The sequence below is a fragment of the Pseudophryne corroboree genome, chromosome 9 (assembly GCF_028390025.1).
Source record: "Pseudophryne corroboree isolate aPseCor3 chromosome 9, aPseCor3.hap2, whole genome shotgun sequence".
Lineage (NCBI taxonomy): Eukaryota > Metazoa > Chordata > Amphibia > Anura > Myobatrachidae > Pseudophryne > Pseudophryne corroboree.
Window position 1 is genome coordinate 63,149,888 of NC_086452.1, and position 15,667 is coordinate 63,165,554.

Below are 15,667 nucleotides of genomic sequence, written 5' to 3' on the forward strand. Positions count from 1 at the left end.
CCGTCACGTCCTTCCTAGCCTTAATTAGCGTAGGAATAACCTCATCCGGAATCCCTTTTTCTGCTAGGATCCGGCATTCAACCGCCATGCCGTCAAACGCAGCCGCGGTAAGTCTTGGAACAGACAGGGCCCCTGCTGTAACAGATCCTGCCTTAGAGGCAGAGGCCATGGGTCCTCTGTGAGCATTTCTTGTAGCTCTGGATACCAAGTCCTTCTTGGCCAATCCGGAACAATTAGTATTGTTCTCACTCCTCTTTTTCTTATGATTCTCAGCACCTTGGGTATGAGAGGAAGAGGAGGAAACACATAAACCGACTGGAACACCCACGGTGTCACCAGTGCGTCTACAGCTATCGCCTGAGGGTCTCTTGACCTGGCACAATACCTCTGTAGCTTTTTGTTGAGGCGGGACGCCATCATGTCCACCTGTGGCAGTTCCCAACGACTTGTAATCTGTGTGAAGACTTCTTGATGAAGTCCCCACTCTCCCGGGTGGAGGTCGTGCCTGCTGAGGAAGTCTGCTTCCCAGTTGTCCACTCCCGGAATGAACACTGCTGACAGTGCTTTTACGTGATTCTCCGCCCAGCGAAGAATTCTGGTGGCTTCCGCCATCGCCACCCTGCTCCTTGTGCCGCCTTGGCGGTTTACATGAGCCACTGCGGTGATGTTGTCTGACTGAATCAGCACCGGTTGGTTGCGAAGCAGAGGCTCCGCTTGACTTAGGGCGTTGTATATGGCCCTTAGTTCCAGAATATTAATGTGCAGACAAGTCACAATTAGTATTGTTCTCACTCCTCTTTTTCTTATGATTCTCAGCGGTGATGTTGTCTGACTGAATCAGCACCGGTTGGTTGCGAAGCAGAGGCTCCGCTTGACTTAGGGCGTTGTATATGGCCCTTAGTTCCAGAATATTAATGTGCAGACAAGTCACAATTAGTATTGTTCTCACTCCTCTTTTTCTTATGATTCTCAGCACCTTGGGTATGAGAGGAAGAGGAGGAAACACATAAACCGACTCCGCTTGACTTAGGGCGTTGTATATGGCCCTTAGTTCCAGAATATTAATGTGCAGACAAGTCACAATTAGTATTGTTCTCACTCCTCTTTTTCTTATGATTCTCAGCGGTGATGTTGTCTGACTGAATCAGCACCGGTTGGTTGCGAAGCAGAGGCTCCGCTTGACTTAGGGCGTTGTATATGGCCCTTAGTTCCAGAATATTAATGTGCAGACAAGTCACAATTAGTATTGTTCTCACTCCTCTTTTTCTTATGATTCTCAGCGGTGATGTTGTCTGACTGAATCAGCACCGGTTGGTTGCGAAGCAGAGGCTCCGCTTGACTTAGGGCGTTGTATATGGCCCTTAGTTCCAGAATATTAATGTGCAGACAAGTCACAATTAGTATTGTTCTCACTCCTCTTTTTCTTATGATTCTCAGCACCTTGGGTATGAGAGGAAGAGGAGGAAACACATAAACCGACTGGAACACCCACGGTGTCACCAGTGCGTCTACAGCTATCGCCTGAGGGTCTCTTGACCTGGCGCAATACCACTGTAGCTTTTTGTTGAGGCGGGACGCCATCATGTCCACCTGTGGCAGTTCCCAACGACTTGTAATCTGTGTGAAGACTTCTTGATGAAGTCCCCACTCTCCCGGGTGGAGGTCGTGCCTGCTGAGGAAGTCTGCTTCCCAGTTGTCCACTCCCGGAATGAACACTGCTGACAGTGCTTTTACGTGATTCTCCGCCCAGCGAAGAATTCTGGTGGCTTCCGCCATCGCCACCCTGCTCCTTGTGCCGCCTTGGCGGTTTACATGAGCCACTGCGGTGATGTTGTCTGACTGAATCAGCACCGGTTGGTTGCGAAGCAGAGGCTCCGCTTGACTTAGGGCGTTGTATATGGCCCTTAGTTCCAGAATATTAATGTGCAGACAAGTCTCCTGACTTGACCACAGACCCTGGAAATTTCTTCCCTGTGTGACTGCCCTCCACCCTCGGAGGCTTGCATCCGTGGTCACCAGGACCCAGTCCTGAATGCCGAACCTGCGACCCTCGAGAAGGTGAGCACTCTGCAGCCACCACAGAAGAGACACCCTGGCCCTGGGGGATAGGGTGATCAGCCGCTGCATCTGAAGATGCGATCTGGACCACTTGTCCAACAGATCCCACTGAAAAGTCCTCGCATGGAACCTGCCGAAGGGAATGGCTTCGTATGACGCCACCATCTTTCCCAGGACTCGCGTGCATTGATGCACCGACACCTGTTTTGGTCTTTAGAGGTCTCTGACCAGAGTCATGAGCTCCTGAGCCTTCTCCACCAGGAGAAAAACCTTCTTCTGGTCTGTGTCCAGAATCATGCCCAGGAAGGGCAGACGCGTCGTAGGAATCAACTGCGACTTTGGAATATTCAGAATCCATTCGTGCTGTTGCAACACTTCCCGAGAGTGTGCTACGCTGATCAGCAACTGCTCTCTGGACCTCGCCTTTATGAGGAGATCGTCCAAGTATGGGATAATTGTGACTCCTTGCTTTCGCAGAAGCACCATCATTTCTGCCATTACCTTGGTAAATATTCTCGGTGCCGTGGACAGACCAAACGGCAACGTCTGGAATTGGTAATGACAGTCCTGTACCACAAATCTGAGGTACTCCTGATGAGGTGGATAAATAGGGACATGCAGGTAAGCATCCTTTATGTCCAGAGACACCATAAAATCCCCCTCTTCCAGGCTTGCAATAACCGCTCTGAGCGATTCCATCTTGAACTTGAACCTTTTCAGGTAAATGTTCAGGGATTTTAAATTCAATATGGGTCTGACCGAACCGTCCGGTTTCGGTACCATAAACATTGTGGAATAGTAACCCCTTCCCTGTTGCAAGAGGGGAACCTTCACCACCACCTGCTGGAGATATAATTTGTGAATTGCCGCTAACACTATTTCCCTCTCTATGGGGGAAGCTGGCAGGGCTGATTTGAGGTAACGGTGAGGGGGCATCACTTCGAATTCCAGCTTGTATCCCTGAGATACAATCTGTATAGCCCAGGGATCCACCCGTGAGCGAACCCACTGGTGGCTGAAATTTCGGAGACGCGCCCCCACCGCTCCTGGCTCCTGTGGAGCCCCAGCGTCATGCGGTGGATTTAGTGGAAGCCGGGGAGGACTTTTGTTCCTGGGAACTAGCTGTATTGTGCAGCTTCTTTCCTCTACCCCTGCTTCTGGCAAGAAAGGACGCACCTCGGACTTTCTTGCCTCTTTGTGATCGAAAGGACTGCATTTGGTAATATGGTGCTTTCTTAGGTTGTGAGGGAATATATGGCAAAAAATTTGACTTCCCAGCCGTAGCTGTGGAAACTAGGTCCGAGAGACTGTCACCAAACAATTCCTCACCCTTATAAGGTAAAACCTCCATGTGCCTTTTTGAGTCGGCATCACCTGTCCATTGCCGAGTCCACAGGACCCTTCTGGCAGAAATCGACATTGCATTTATTCTAGAGCCCAGTAGGCTAATGTCTCTCTGGGCACCTCTCATATATAGGACAGCGTTTTTTATATGCCCCAGGGTCAGCATAATAGTATCCCTGTCTAAGGTATCCATTTCTTCAGACAGATTATCTGTCCACGCTGCTACAGCACTACACATCCACGCCGACGCAATTGCCGGCCTCAGTAGAGTCCCTGAATGTGTATAAACGGACTTCAGGATACCTTCCTGCTTTCTATCATCAGGATCTTTTGAGGTGGCCGTATTCTGTGACGGCAGGGCTACCTTCTTAGATAAGCGTGTCAGAGATTTATCTACCCTAGGGGAGGATTCCCAGCGCACCCTGTCCTCAGGCGGGAAAGGATATGCCATAAGCAACCATTTGGAAATCTGCATTTTCCTATCTGGAGATTCCCAAGCTTTTTCACATAACTCATTTAACTCATGTGAAGGGGGAACGGTCACCTCATGCCTTTTTCCCCCAAACATATAAACCCTCTTGTCAGGGACTGGGTTTTCCTCTGAGATGTGCAATACATCCTTCATTGCTATAATCATGTAGCGGATGGCTTTAGCCATTTTAGTCTGCAACTTTGCATCATCGCCATCGACACTGGAGTCAGAATCCGTGTCGATATCTGTGTCAACAATTTGGGATAGTGGGCGCTTATGAGACCCTGACGGCCTCTGCGCTGTAGGATCAGGCATGGGTTGAGACCCTGACTGTCCCAAGGCTTCAGCTTTATCCAACCTTTTATGCAAGGAAGTAACATTATCATTTAAAACCTTCCACATATCCATCCAATCGGGCGTCGGCGGCGATCCCACATTCATTTGTATCTGCTCTGCTTCCACATAGCCTTCCTCGTCAAACATGCCGACACAAGCGTACCGACACACCACACACACAGGGGATGCTCTCTTTGAGGACAGAACCCCCACAGGGCCTTTTGGAGAGACAGAGAGAGAGTATGCCAGCACACACCCCAGCGCTATATGACACAGGAATTACACAGTAACTTAGTGTTTACCCAGTAGCTGCTGTATACACTGGTTTTGCGCTAAATTTATGTTGCCCCCCCCCCCCTCTTTTTACCCTCTTTCTACCGTGAGTCTGCAGGGGAGAGCCTGGGGAGCGTCCTCTCAGCGGAGCTGTGGAGAGAAAATGGCGCTGGTGAGTGCTGAGGAAGAAGCCCCGCCCCCTCATCGGCGGGCTTCTGTCCCGCGATTTTGTGTAAAATAATGGCGGGGGCTCATGCATATATACAGTGCCCAACTGTATATATGCTGCTTTTGCCAAGAGGTACCTTATCGCTGCCCAGGGCGTCCCCCCCTGCGCCCTGCACCCTACAGTGACCGGAGTATGTGGGTTTAATGTGGGAGCAATGGCGCACAGCTGCAGTGCTGTGCGCTACCTCATATGAAGACTGGAGTCTTCTGCCGCCGCTTTTGACGTCTTCTTGCTTCTCACGCCGGCTTCTGGCTCTGCGAGGGGGACGGCGGCGCGGCTCTGGGATCGGACGACCAAGGGTGCGTTCCTGTGTTCGATCCCTCTGGAGCTAATGGTGTCCAGTAGCCTAAGAAGCATGACCTATCCGCAGTTAGTAGGGCTGCTTCTCTCCCCTCAGTCCCACGTAGCAGAGAGTCTGTTGCCAGCAGATCTCTCTGAAAATAAAAAAATCCTAACAAAATACTTTCTATTTAGCAAGCTCAGGAGAGCTCACTAAGGTGCACCCAGCTCGTCCGGGCACAGATTCAAACTGAGGTCTGGAGGAGGGACATAGAGTGAGGAGCCAGTGCACACCAGTATTCCTAATTCTTTCTTAGAGTGCCCTGTCTCCTGCGGAGCCCGTCTATTCCCCATGGTCCTTACGGAGTCCCCAACATCCACTAGGACGTTAGAGAAAAAACCATTGGAGATCGATCAGTTCCCGACCCTAATCGGGAAAAAAGTTAATCCCAGTGATTAGATGGTTTGTGTTCCATCGATGGCCATCCCTACTCCAATCACACAGTGTCACATAAATGCTGAAAATTTGAACACCTTTCTGCATCTTTTAGATCAATGACTGTCAGCTGCAAAGTACACAAGTAAGATGTATGCATGCAATGCTACCACCGAAAATGCTAAATCTATTTTTCACCAGAGAACAAGCCCAGCAGCAGCCGGGCATCAAAAAATTATATGAAACTCATGTTTGTTCCTCTCCACGGAAATCTTTAGTAAAAGGCGAAAGATTTATTCGATCTGAAGAGAAACCAGAGTATACAGAAAGCAGCGAGAAGCACCAGCCCAGCCGGGAGCGGAGTCTATCACACTCATGGAGAGCTCACTCTACTGACACTGTCACCCAGACTATAATATACAATCAGTCCTGTATCACATCAGGATTTTCCTTGACCTTCAAAGAATTCTAAAAATTAATATAAGAGACGTGCCCCGACGTCCGTGGTGCATCATGGGTATGCAAATGAGGTGCAGTAGCTGCAAAAGCTTCAGCTCAGTGCCGTAAAAAGGGATTCAGATTCTACACAACACAGCAAGTGGGACACAGTCTGTCCCGACTGAGGCAGCTGCAAGATCCAGCACAAACGTCGCTCATTCACACAGAACTCTTGTCAGTTCTATATTAAAGTGAAACGAAACACGCAGGCGTAAGGTGCAGTAACTCATATCTTGTCTTATTCAAATACGGGCTCTGTAACCCAAGAGAGATTCTGGATCTATGTGAAGATCCCAGGGAACCCAGGGTAACGGGACCACACTGGTCTGCATCATGTTACATAGCGCTGCTGACTCTTATTAGCCAGAGAAGTGAAAGATCCAAAAGGTTTATTGATGGGGTAAAGATCTTACAAATATTAAAATATCTGTAAGATATGCATTAAAAGAAAATATTTGTTTCCTATCGCCTATGTTAATTTTGACATTTTACATAAATATTATCAAGAATGCATAAGAGTACAGCGCAATCTAAAACCAAAGCAATGTGACACGCCCACGCTATACACTACATTATATCACACACAATGGGGTATATTCATCAATATGCCCCTAACAACCTTGCAGGCTGGCAAAGGTGGGGAAATCCAGTCAGTTCCCTCTTCGGAACCTGGGACTCCAAGAAGCAAAGATCGAAAAATAATAAAATTTTCTGCAAAATAAGCTCATTTATCAACACTATGCTGACAGGTCCCTGGATGTCAGAGTTATATTACAGTACTGCGCACTAATCAGGCAGCATTGGAAGTGACTGATGTAGATGAAGTCTTCCCACCACGCGCACACACGTACGAGGGGCGTTTCTAGAGGAGGAGGTCCGTGTGCAGGCTCCGTCTAGGCCCCTTCCTCTCTAGCCTGCAGCGCTTAACTCTGGGCACTAGGGTCCCTACGGGATCCTAGCACTGTCCCAGAGACTATAGCGCATGTGCGGATCTCCAGGAAAATGGCGCGGTGGCCATTTTCCCAGTGAATTTTCTACTGCGCATGCGCGAAGCACCAGGAAAGTGGTGCAGCGCCATTTTCCCAGTAATCTCTGCAGCGCTGCTGCTGCACCACGGGACTCCGGAGGGTAAGTATTAAAAATAATGGGAGCAGGGTGTGCGGGATGGGCCCCCCTCAGGGGCCCGTGTCCATCGCACATGCTACACCCATTATAAATACGCCAGTGACACGTATGCTGTCACGCACACACTCTGAGCCCACCACCAACCCAACACAATGTATGGACTCTGAGCCAGGACCATAAGTCTCGCCTGCCCTGACAGCACTCAGCGTCACAGCTTGACGCACACATGGATGGCCCTTTCATTCTGGGACATCAATCATGAAAAGTCTTGATCATGTGGGGATTCCCAATTGAAAAAACACTCATATACGGTGGTGGATTTCCCACTAGGCAAGTGAGGCATGTGTCTAGGGGCGGCACACAAGGCTGATGAGGCATGTGTCTAGGGGCGGCACACGAGGCATGTGTCTAGGGGCGGCACACGAGGCATGTGTCTAGGGGCGGCACACGAGGCATGTGTCTAGGGGCAGCACACGAGGCTAATGAGGCATGTGTCTAGGGACGGCACACGAGGATGATGAGGCATGTGTCTAGGGGCGGCACACGAGGATGATGAGGCATGTGTCTAGGGGCGGCACACAAGGCTGATGAGGCATGTGTCTAGGGGCGGCACACAAGGCTGATGAGGCATGTGTCTAGGGGCGGCACACGAGGCTGATGAGGCATGTGTCTAGGGGCAGCACACGAGGCTGATGAGGCATGTGTCTAGGGGCGGCACACGAGGCTGATGAGGCATGTGTCTAGGGGCAGCACACGAGGCAAGTTGATTTTCTTTTGTCTCATTAGGACTTATTTTTTATATTTTATTTTGCAACTGACGGGAGATGGCCAGTGGGCATCAAATTGTGGTCCGGGAGCTGGTAGTGGGGTGAGGTTGGGGCTGCTCTGGTGGGCTCCAGGAATTCGGACTGGCCTCAAAATAATGGGGGTAGTGATGTAATATGGGGGGAGGCGGCATCCAATAATATGACTAGGGGCCACCTGACCCTTAAATCCGCCCCTGCTCATATAGGAAAACTGAGTTTGCTCTTTGGTGCTGGTACAAAAAGGTCCTGATATTATGCACGCCACAGTAAAGGTGACCTAGAACTTTGCAAGCCCTAGTTCTGGCATCTGATTCTTGTGAACGGGTGAGATGACAGGTCTATCCTACTTACAGTACTAGAGGGAATTAACTGCATCCCCTGCGTTGCCCCCGCCTCTTACATTGTGCGTAAGAGCCGGGAATAGGATGCCCCTCCTCTTTCAAAGGCTGAGCTGTCATTCACAGTTTAGCCCCGGCCCTCGCACGGAATCACCGCCAGCAGCCATGCATGTGCATTAACAAGGATGGTAAAACCATCAGTCTCAATGCACAGAATAGTTTCCCAACATCGATGGAGTGAACAGCAATAGCCCACCCTAGTGTATCCACTATATTTCTGCACGTTTCTCAAGTTCAGTGAAATTGATTCGACTGTATATGGACCAATACCAATAATGTCCACGTGGTCATAATGGTGACATCATGTAGACACTGGTTAAAATGTAGACATGAGTAGAATGCTGACAAAACAGTGCAGGTGGTGCATTGATCACTTACCTGCTAGCGGGTCTGCAGCGGTGTCTTCTGTGTCTGGCAGACTTGCCGGGAACCTGACACTGCCTGGTGTTCGTAGGCTAGTACACTTACCCCATGGAGCCTGATTCAGCGGTGCACGAGGTGGCATGTGCAGCTGCGGTTTTCTTGGCAGTAGGCATGCACAAATATGCTACTGACTCAGCCGCCGCCTTGTGCACAGAGACGCCCGCTGCTGGCCTCTCACATACATAAACGGAAACCCTGGACGAACATCGGTCCATTGAGCAACCCTACGCTGTCTCAGACAAAGCAACGCTCTTCAGACAGGGATCGGTATGAAATACTTCCGGTCGAAATCCCGACAGCAATTGACCGATGGTCAAAATCCCGACAAGGTCAAAATCCCGACATGGACAAAATCCCGACATTTAAAATACCGACAAGGTCAAAATACCGACATGTAAAATGCTGACAGGTCAAAATACTGACATGCCGTTTTCGTTGGTTTTTGTGTGTATGTCGACATAGGTCGACATGGACACCATATAAGTGTACCGCTGCGCTCGCCATGCTTCGGCACGGTGCCTCGCTGCGCTCGGCACACTATTTATTGTATTCCCCCTCCAGGTCCACTGGGATGGTAAAGTATGAACAAGTCGGTTTCAATGAAAAAAATCATGAAAAACTCATGTCTGTATTTTGACCTGTCGGCATTTTACACATCGGTATTTTGACCTTGTCGGTATTTTAAATGACGGTATTTTGTCCATGTCGGGATTTTGACCTTGTCTGGATTTTGACCGTCGGCCAATTGCTGTCGGGATTTCGACCGTCGGGATTTTGATTGGAGGTAAATTGACTGCAACCCCTTCAGACACCGGGGCCCCTCCTGCTGCAAATAAAGCCGTAATAGCTGACTCAGGAACAACCATTAATGGTCCCGACAGGCCTGCATATTTCAAGACGCTCACTTTCCAAATAAACCCTCTGTACGTCTGCAATCGCTAATCATTCTCTGCCCGTGTGCCATGGCAAAAATATAGATCACTCCACTGTGTCAGACTTCAACATTCCACGCAGCTCACAGTCAGGCCTATAAGGAGAAGTGGTACGTTTCAGAGCTTTGTGGGCAAGAGAGGCGTTTGGACAGATAATTAATAGATTGCATTTATTTTCGTTTGCAAAATAGTGGGTGATATTTCTAATTTAAAGAGAGGACATGATCATTTGTGTGGTTACCCTATATAACTGGTTCATGTTCTTATCAGACACAAAATCAAAGTGATTGGCAGAGACATCCATTTTCATCATTATTTTATTATAGCCATCCAATTTCTGTTTCACCCAAATGCCCAAATGGGGGCAAAAGAACAATAGAAACATAGAATATGACGGCAGATAAGATCCACTTGGCCCATTTATTCTGTCTTACATACATGTACATATATACACTTACACACTGGAGTTCATTTTCTTATTGGGAGCCAATAATCTACCAGTATATTTTTTGGATTGTGGGAGGAAACCGGAGTACTCAGAGGAAACCCACACAAGCACAGGGAGAGTATATAAACCCTACACAGATAGGGCCATGGTGGGAATTGAACCCATGACCTCGGTGCTGTGAGGCTGTAATGCTAACCATTACACCAGGCATTCCCAACCACGGTCCTCAAGGCACACCAACAGGGCAGGTTTTAGTGATATCCAGGCTGCAGCACAGATGGTTAAATCAAAATAACAGAGCTACTAATTAAGTCACCTGTGCTGAAGCCTGGATATCACTAAAACCTGCACTGTTGGTGTGCCTTGAGGACCGTGGTTGGGAATGCCTGCATTACACCATACATACTTACTTTTTGAAAACGCATTTTATTGAAGGGATGAGGGCAGTACATAAACAACCTGTGCAGAGGTCCATAAATGAAAGGAGGCACAGCTATAGTACATGTGAAAACATATAAATTGTCACATACAAGTTAAATAGTTGTATGCCCACAATTAGCAATTCTCAGCAGGGATATCCATTAACCATTGATTATTCCAAATCATTGATAGTTTATGACCGATGATGAATACTTTTTCCCATCGATGGGGGAAGAACCAGGTGGCTTACCGCCATTGATGGTACAGATCCACCATTTTTTTTCTCCCTCTACAAGGTGCCAGGGCACAGAACACAGCACCATACGCGCATGTGGGAGGGTTTCCGAGTACCTAGAAATCCCCCCTGCACGCCGATCCATCGCCTCAGCTGACAATGTTTGTTAACCTATGTTTAATCATAGCCGCAGAGAGACTGTGCGGCTGCTGGCAGCTGCCTCCACTGAGTAGGGATAGCCATTGACCATCGATGATTCAAAATCATCTATGGTCTATGACCGATGTCACATACTTTTACCATCGATGGGGAAGAACCAGATGGTTTCCCTCCATCGATGGCTAGGCCTAAAAGAATATTTGTAAAAAAATTTTTTTTACAAGATGCAAGGACACGGAGCATAGCTCCGCTCCGACACCCATGAAGCCCCGCCCCCAGGACTTGATTGGCCCGCGGGTCTTTCACAGAAAGAACAGGGATGGCCATCGATGAGGGAAACCATTGATGGTCTCCCATAGCATTGTTAGTGACCATCGATGGTTACTCTCCATTTCACCATTGATGGTGAACACACCGATGGCCATCCCTACCACTGATTGAGGACGGAGGCAGGCTGGCTGAGTGAAGGGGGAGCTAGCTGTAGAGGAAACTGCAGCTCCTCCCAGGCAGACCTCCCATGTGGTCATCCAAAGGATCTCTGTCATTGATAGCAAAACCATCGGCCATTGGTGGTTAATCAGTGATGGTCGATGGCCATCGCTAAATCATGCTCTGCTTTGGCTAACCATCTCATCGTAACCATTCAATGTTATAATCATCAATGTTTAAACTGTGCAGTCAGAGCTTTGCGCATGTGCACATTAGCTGAGCTGCAGACACCAATTCCGGTAACCACAGCTGAAAAAGAACAGCCAACCATCGGATGGGCATCGTAAAGCTGCATCTGATGGCTGACAACCAGCAGATACGCGAAAATCGCTGGAAGAAGTATTTCAACATCAAAAACGGTAATAAAACAAGACTGACAGATGCAGCCATGTTCTGACAGTGAAATTGCACCAGCCATAGGGTAGAAGCAACCTTAGCTGTTGCGACTGATTCCACTACAATGGTGCATCTTGGTATTTGCTGCAACTGATGGCACATACCACGTGGGCATCTCAGGCTGAGAATCTGTAACAGCATAAAGATGCAGATGATGTTGCAGAAAAAGACAAGAGTGCAAGCACCGCTGAATCGGGCCCATAGTTTCTCCTTTCTGATATACGCAGCAGGAATGACATCAATGGATGCCTATCGATAGTTGACCAACCGATGATGTACTGGATGACAGAAGGGCCGATGGCTTGATGGGCCAGTCCGGCCACCTGAAGGCCTGGCCACACAGCTACACTTATCGGTGCTCTACTCAGCTGGCATACAGAGCCGAGGTGTGTTGCAAGGCCACGCCACATGACTCGTAGCACGCCGCTGTTACCGCGCACACACAAAAAAAAATGCCTAAGCTAATTCTCGCCCCTACTGTGCCCCTGGAAATACCATTGTATACAGTGCTGGAATAACAGAGTATTCAGGAGAACTGTCTACAATAGAAGAAACAATATTCTTAGAGCTTTTCAATAAAATGAACATTTAATGTCAAAAATAATCCTGAAAAATCAGGAAAGAAATAAACAAAAAACAATTTCCATGATACCCGTGGTTGCTTCTCTGAATTCTTTAATACAAGAAACAAATCTGTTTAACGTTTACAAGGTATTACGCACTGGCAGGAATAAGTCATTTATTTATTTATTTTATGTGCTTGTGCTGACCTATACCAATAACAGAGGACAAGCACCGGTGACAGACTCTAGACTCAAGTTAGATTATGTCAGATCTTTAGTGAAAGTGATGTCGAAAGTCCTTTCTACATAAAAGGCCAATGGAAACAGTAATCCAGGAGATGTGGAAGAATCCAGGTATAATATTTCATGTAACAGAAGAACTTGCCAAGATGGATCCACTGCCGGAAGAAGAAGCTGTGATACATCTTCAAATGCGTACAAGTCTAGTGTGTATATGGCAACATTTGGAGTCTTTAGTCCTTTTCATTTATGTATCGATATCTTTGCAATATGCCTGTCTTATAGCAAGTGTGCTGTTTATGTAAAATGGATGAAAACAGAGATTTCAAAAATATAAATCTATGTATTGTCAGCCTCTGAGTTGGGCCCTCCAACCGGGATGCAGTTAAAATGCCGGCTGTCTGGATCACAGTGTGCAGGAAACTGATGCAGGGATCCCAACAGTTGGTGAAATACCAATAGAGGAAATCCTGACCGCCGCCAAGTATACCTAATCGGTTGCTGGGTCCACACCACTAACCGAGTGGGAATAGAACCTGTGGCAAGCGAAGCACAGCGACCCTGCGAGATGACTCACTGCCAGGATTACAGCCGACGGGATGCCATTGTATACTGACAGCCGGCATCCCATCTGCCGGTAAGTCCTTCGGGGTCATTCAGACCCGATCGCACGCTAGCTTTTTTTGCAGCGGTGTGATCGGGTTTGAACTGCACATGCTCCGCAATGCGCAGGCGCATCAGCCAACGGAGATCGCCGGACAGCGACAGAACGAAGAGAGCGATCGCACTGGCGATCGCAAGAAGATCGACAGGAAGAGGCCGTTTGTGGGTGTCAACTGACCGTTTTTAAGGAGTGTCCGGGTGAACGCAGGCGTGTCCAGCCGTTTCAAGGGAGGGTTCCTGATGTCAGCTCCAGGCTGGATTGTCGCAGTGGCTGAGTAAGTCCTGAGCTGTGCAGAGACTGCCCAAACTTTTGTTTGTGCAGCTCTCTGCACAAGCAATCGCACCCCTGCACAGCGACTACCCCCTGCCCCTGTAGGCAGCGACTACCTGATCGCAGGGATGCAAAAAACTGCCTGCATGCGATCAGGTCAGAATCACCCCCTTTGTCTGGTTGTTATTACTCTGGCCCTCATTCCGAGTTGTTCGCTCGCAAGCTGCTTTTAGCAGCATTGCACACGCTAAGCCGCCACCTACTGGGAGTGAATCTTAGCTTAGCAGAATTGCGAACGAAAGATTTGCAATATTGCGAAAACATTTCTCTGTGCAGTTTCTGAGGAGCTCGAGACTTACTCTTCCAGTGCGATCAGTTCAGTGCTTGTCGTTCCTGGTTTGACGTCACAAACACACCCAGCGTTCGCCCAGACACTCCCCCGTTTCTCCAGCCACTCCCGCGTTTTTCCCAGAAACGGTAGCGTTTTTTCACACACTCCCATAAAACGGCCAGTTTCCGCCCAGAAACACCCACTTCCTGTCAATCACACTCCGATCACCTGAACGAAGAAAAAACCTCGTAATGCCGTGAGTAAAATACCAAACTTCTTAGCAAATTTACTTGGCGCAGTCGCAACATTGCGCATGCACAATTATCAGAAAATCGCTGCGATGCAAAGAAAATTACAGAGCGAACAACTCGGAATGAGGGCCTCTGTCTTTTTTTTTCTCATTACGGCTTTATTGACAAATGTAAAGTGTAACCGAATATGCTGGTGCTTTAAAAATAAAGGTTAATAAATAATACTGGCACCAACAATTTTCTTGCATTGCTATTCTCTAAAAGACTTTAAATTAAACCTGCAAACAATAATGAACAAAAATACTAGTATAAAAATGAAAAACTGATTAAGCTAACAAATTCTTGTTGCTAAATAATTATAAAATGTTCACTTTAAAGGTGTATATCAATATTAATATTTTACATCCTTCAAAAAAGTTTCAGGATTGCCAGAAAGATTTTAATTCAGAGATTTGAACCTCATCGCTTCTTCCATTTTTCACTAGTGAATAAGCCCAGTGTTAGCCAGGCAACAAAAAATGACATGAAACTCACGGTTGTTCCTCTCCACAGAAATCTTTAGTAAAAGGCAAACTATTTATCCGATCTGCAGAGAAACCAGAGTATACCAAAGAGCGGTCGCGATAGGGATGACCATATACCATCGATGATTCAAAATCATTGATGGTCTATGACCGATGTTGAATACTTTTACCATCAATGGTGGAGAACTAGATGGTTTTCCACCATCGATGGTTCAGTGCTACCACATTTTTTCCCCCCATCAAAGTGTCAGGGACGGAGCTTAGCCCCGTCCCCCGACCAGTGCCGTAACTAGGCATTTTAGCGCTGTGTGCAAGAAATGGCATCGGCGTCCCCCATGCAAGATAGGGGCATGGCTTCATGGGAAGGGGTGTGGCCACCAAATAATATCAATTCATACTACGGCGCACAGTAGTCTCCATCATTCAAATTACGCAGCCCAGTAGCGCCACTACACCAGGTAGAGCCCCTTTTACACATTATGGCAGACAGTCCCCCTTTTTACACATTACGGCAGACAGCGACCCCTTTTAACACATTACGGCAGACAGTGTCCCCTTTTTACACATTACGGCAGACAGCGTCCCTTTTTTACACATTACGGTAGACAGTGTCCCCCTTTTTACACATTACGGCAAACAGCGTCCCCCTTTTTACACATTACGGTAGACAGCGCCCCCCTTTTTACACATTACGGCAGACAGCGGCTGCCTTTTTACACATTACGGTAGACAGCGTCCCCTTTTTAGACATTACGGCAGACAGAATAGATAGAGAAATAGGGGGAGAGAGAGAGAGAGAGACTTACCATCTCTCCCCGCTGGCAGTCAGGCTCCTCGTGCTGGCAGATCCCTCGGTGCAGGCAGGGGAGAAGGAAGAGGAAGGAACCGCATCCCAGCATTCACAGCAGCACCGAGCAGCCAATACGGAAGGAGAGGGGACTGCTGCAGCTGCATCTCTACCAATTACATAGCGCTGCTGCGGCTCCAGTCCCCCTCCCTTCTACTCCTTCTCCGCTGCATCCGGTGCTGCTGCTCTCCTCACCAGCATGGCGCACACAGCAGAGGCGT

The 15,667-nt window shown here is 48.2% G+C and overlaps 1 protein-coding gene and 2 non-coding genes across 4 annotated transcripts in view; all 3 read right to left on the reverse strand.

The window, feature by feature from the left end:
- The window catches only part of LOC134957493 (armadillo-like helical domain containing protein 1), a 468,225-nt gene that overhangs the window by 31,581 nt on the left and 420,977 nt on the right, over positions 1-15,667 (reverse strand). The gene's annotated exons all lie outside the window — the stretch shown is intronic.
- Positions 5,635-5,749, reverse strand: LOC134959311 (U5 spliceosomal RNA). Its single transcript, XR_010187360.1, has one exon. It is a non-coding gene; the product is annotated as a U5 spliceosomal RNA (small nuclear RNA).
- Positions 14,567-14,681, reverse strand: LOC134959513 (U5 spliceosomal RNA). The gene has a single exon (XR_010187541.1). It is a non-coding gene; the product is annotated as a U5 spliceosomal RNA (small nuclear RNA).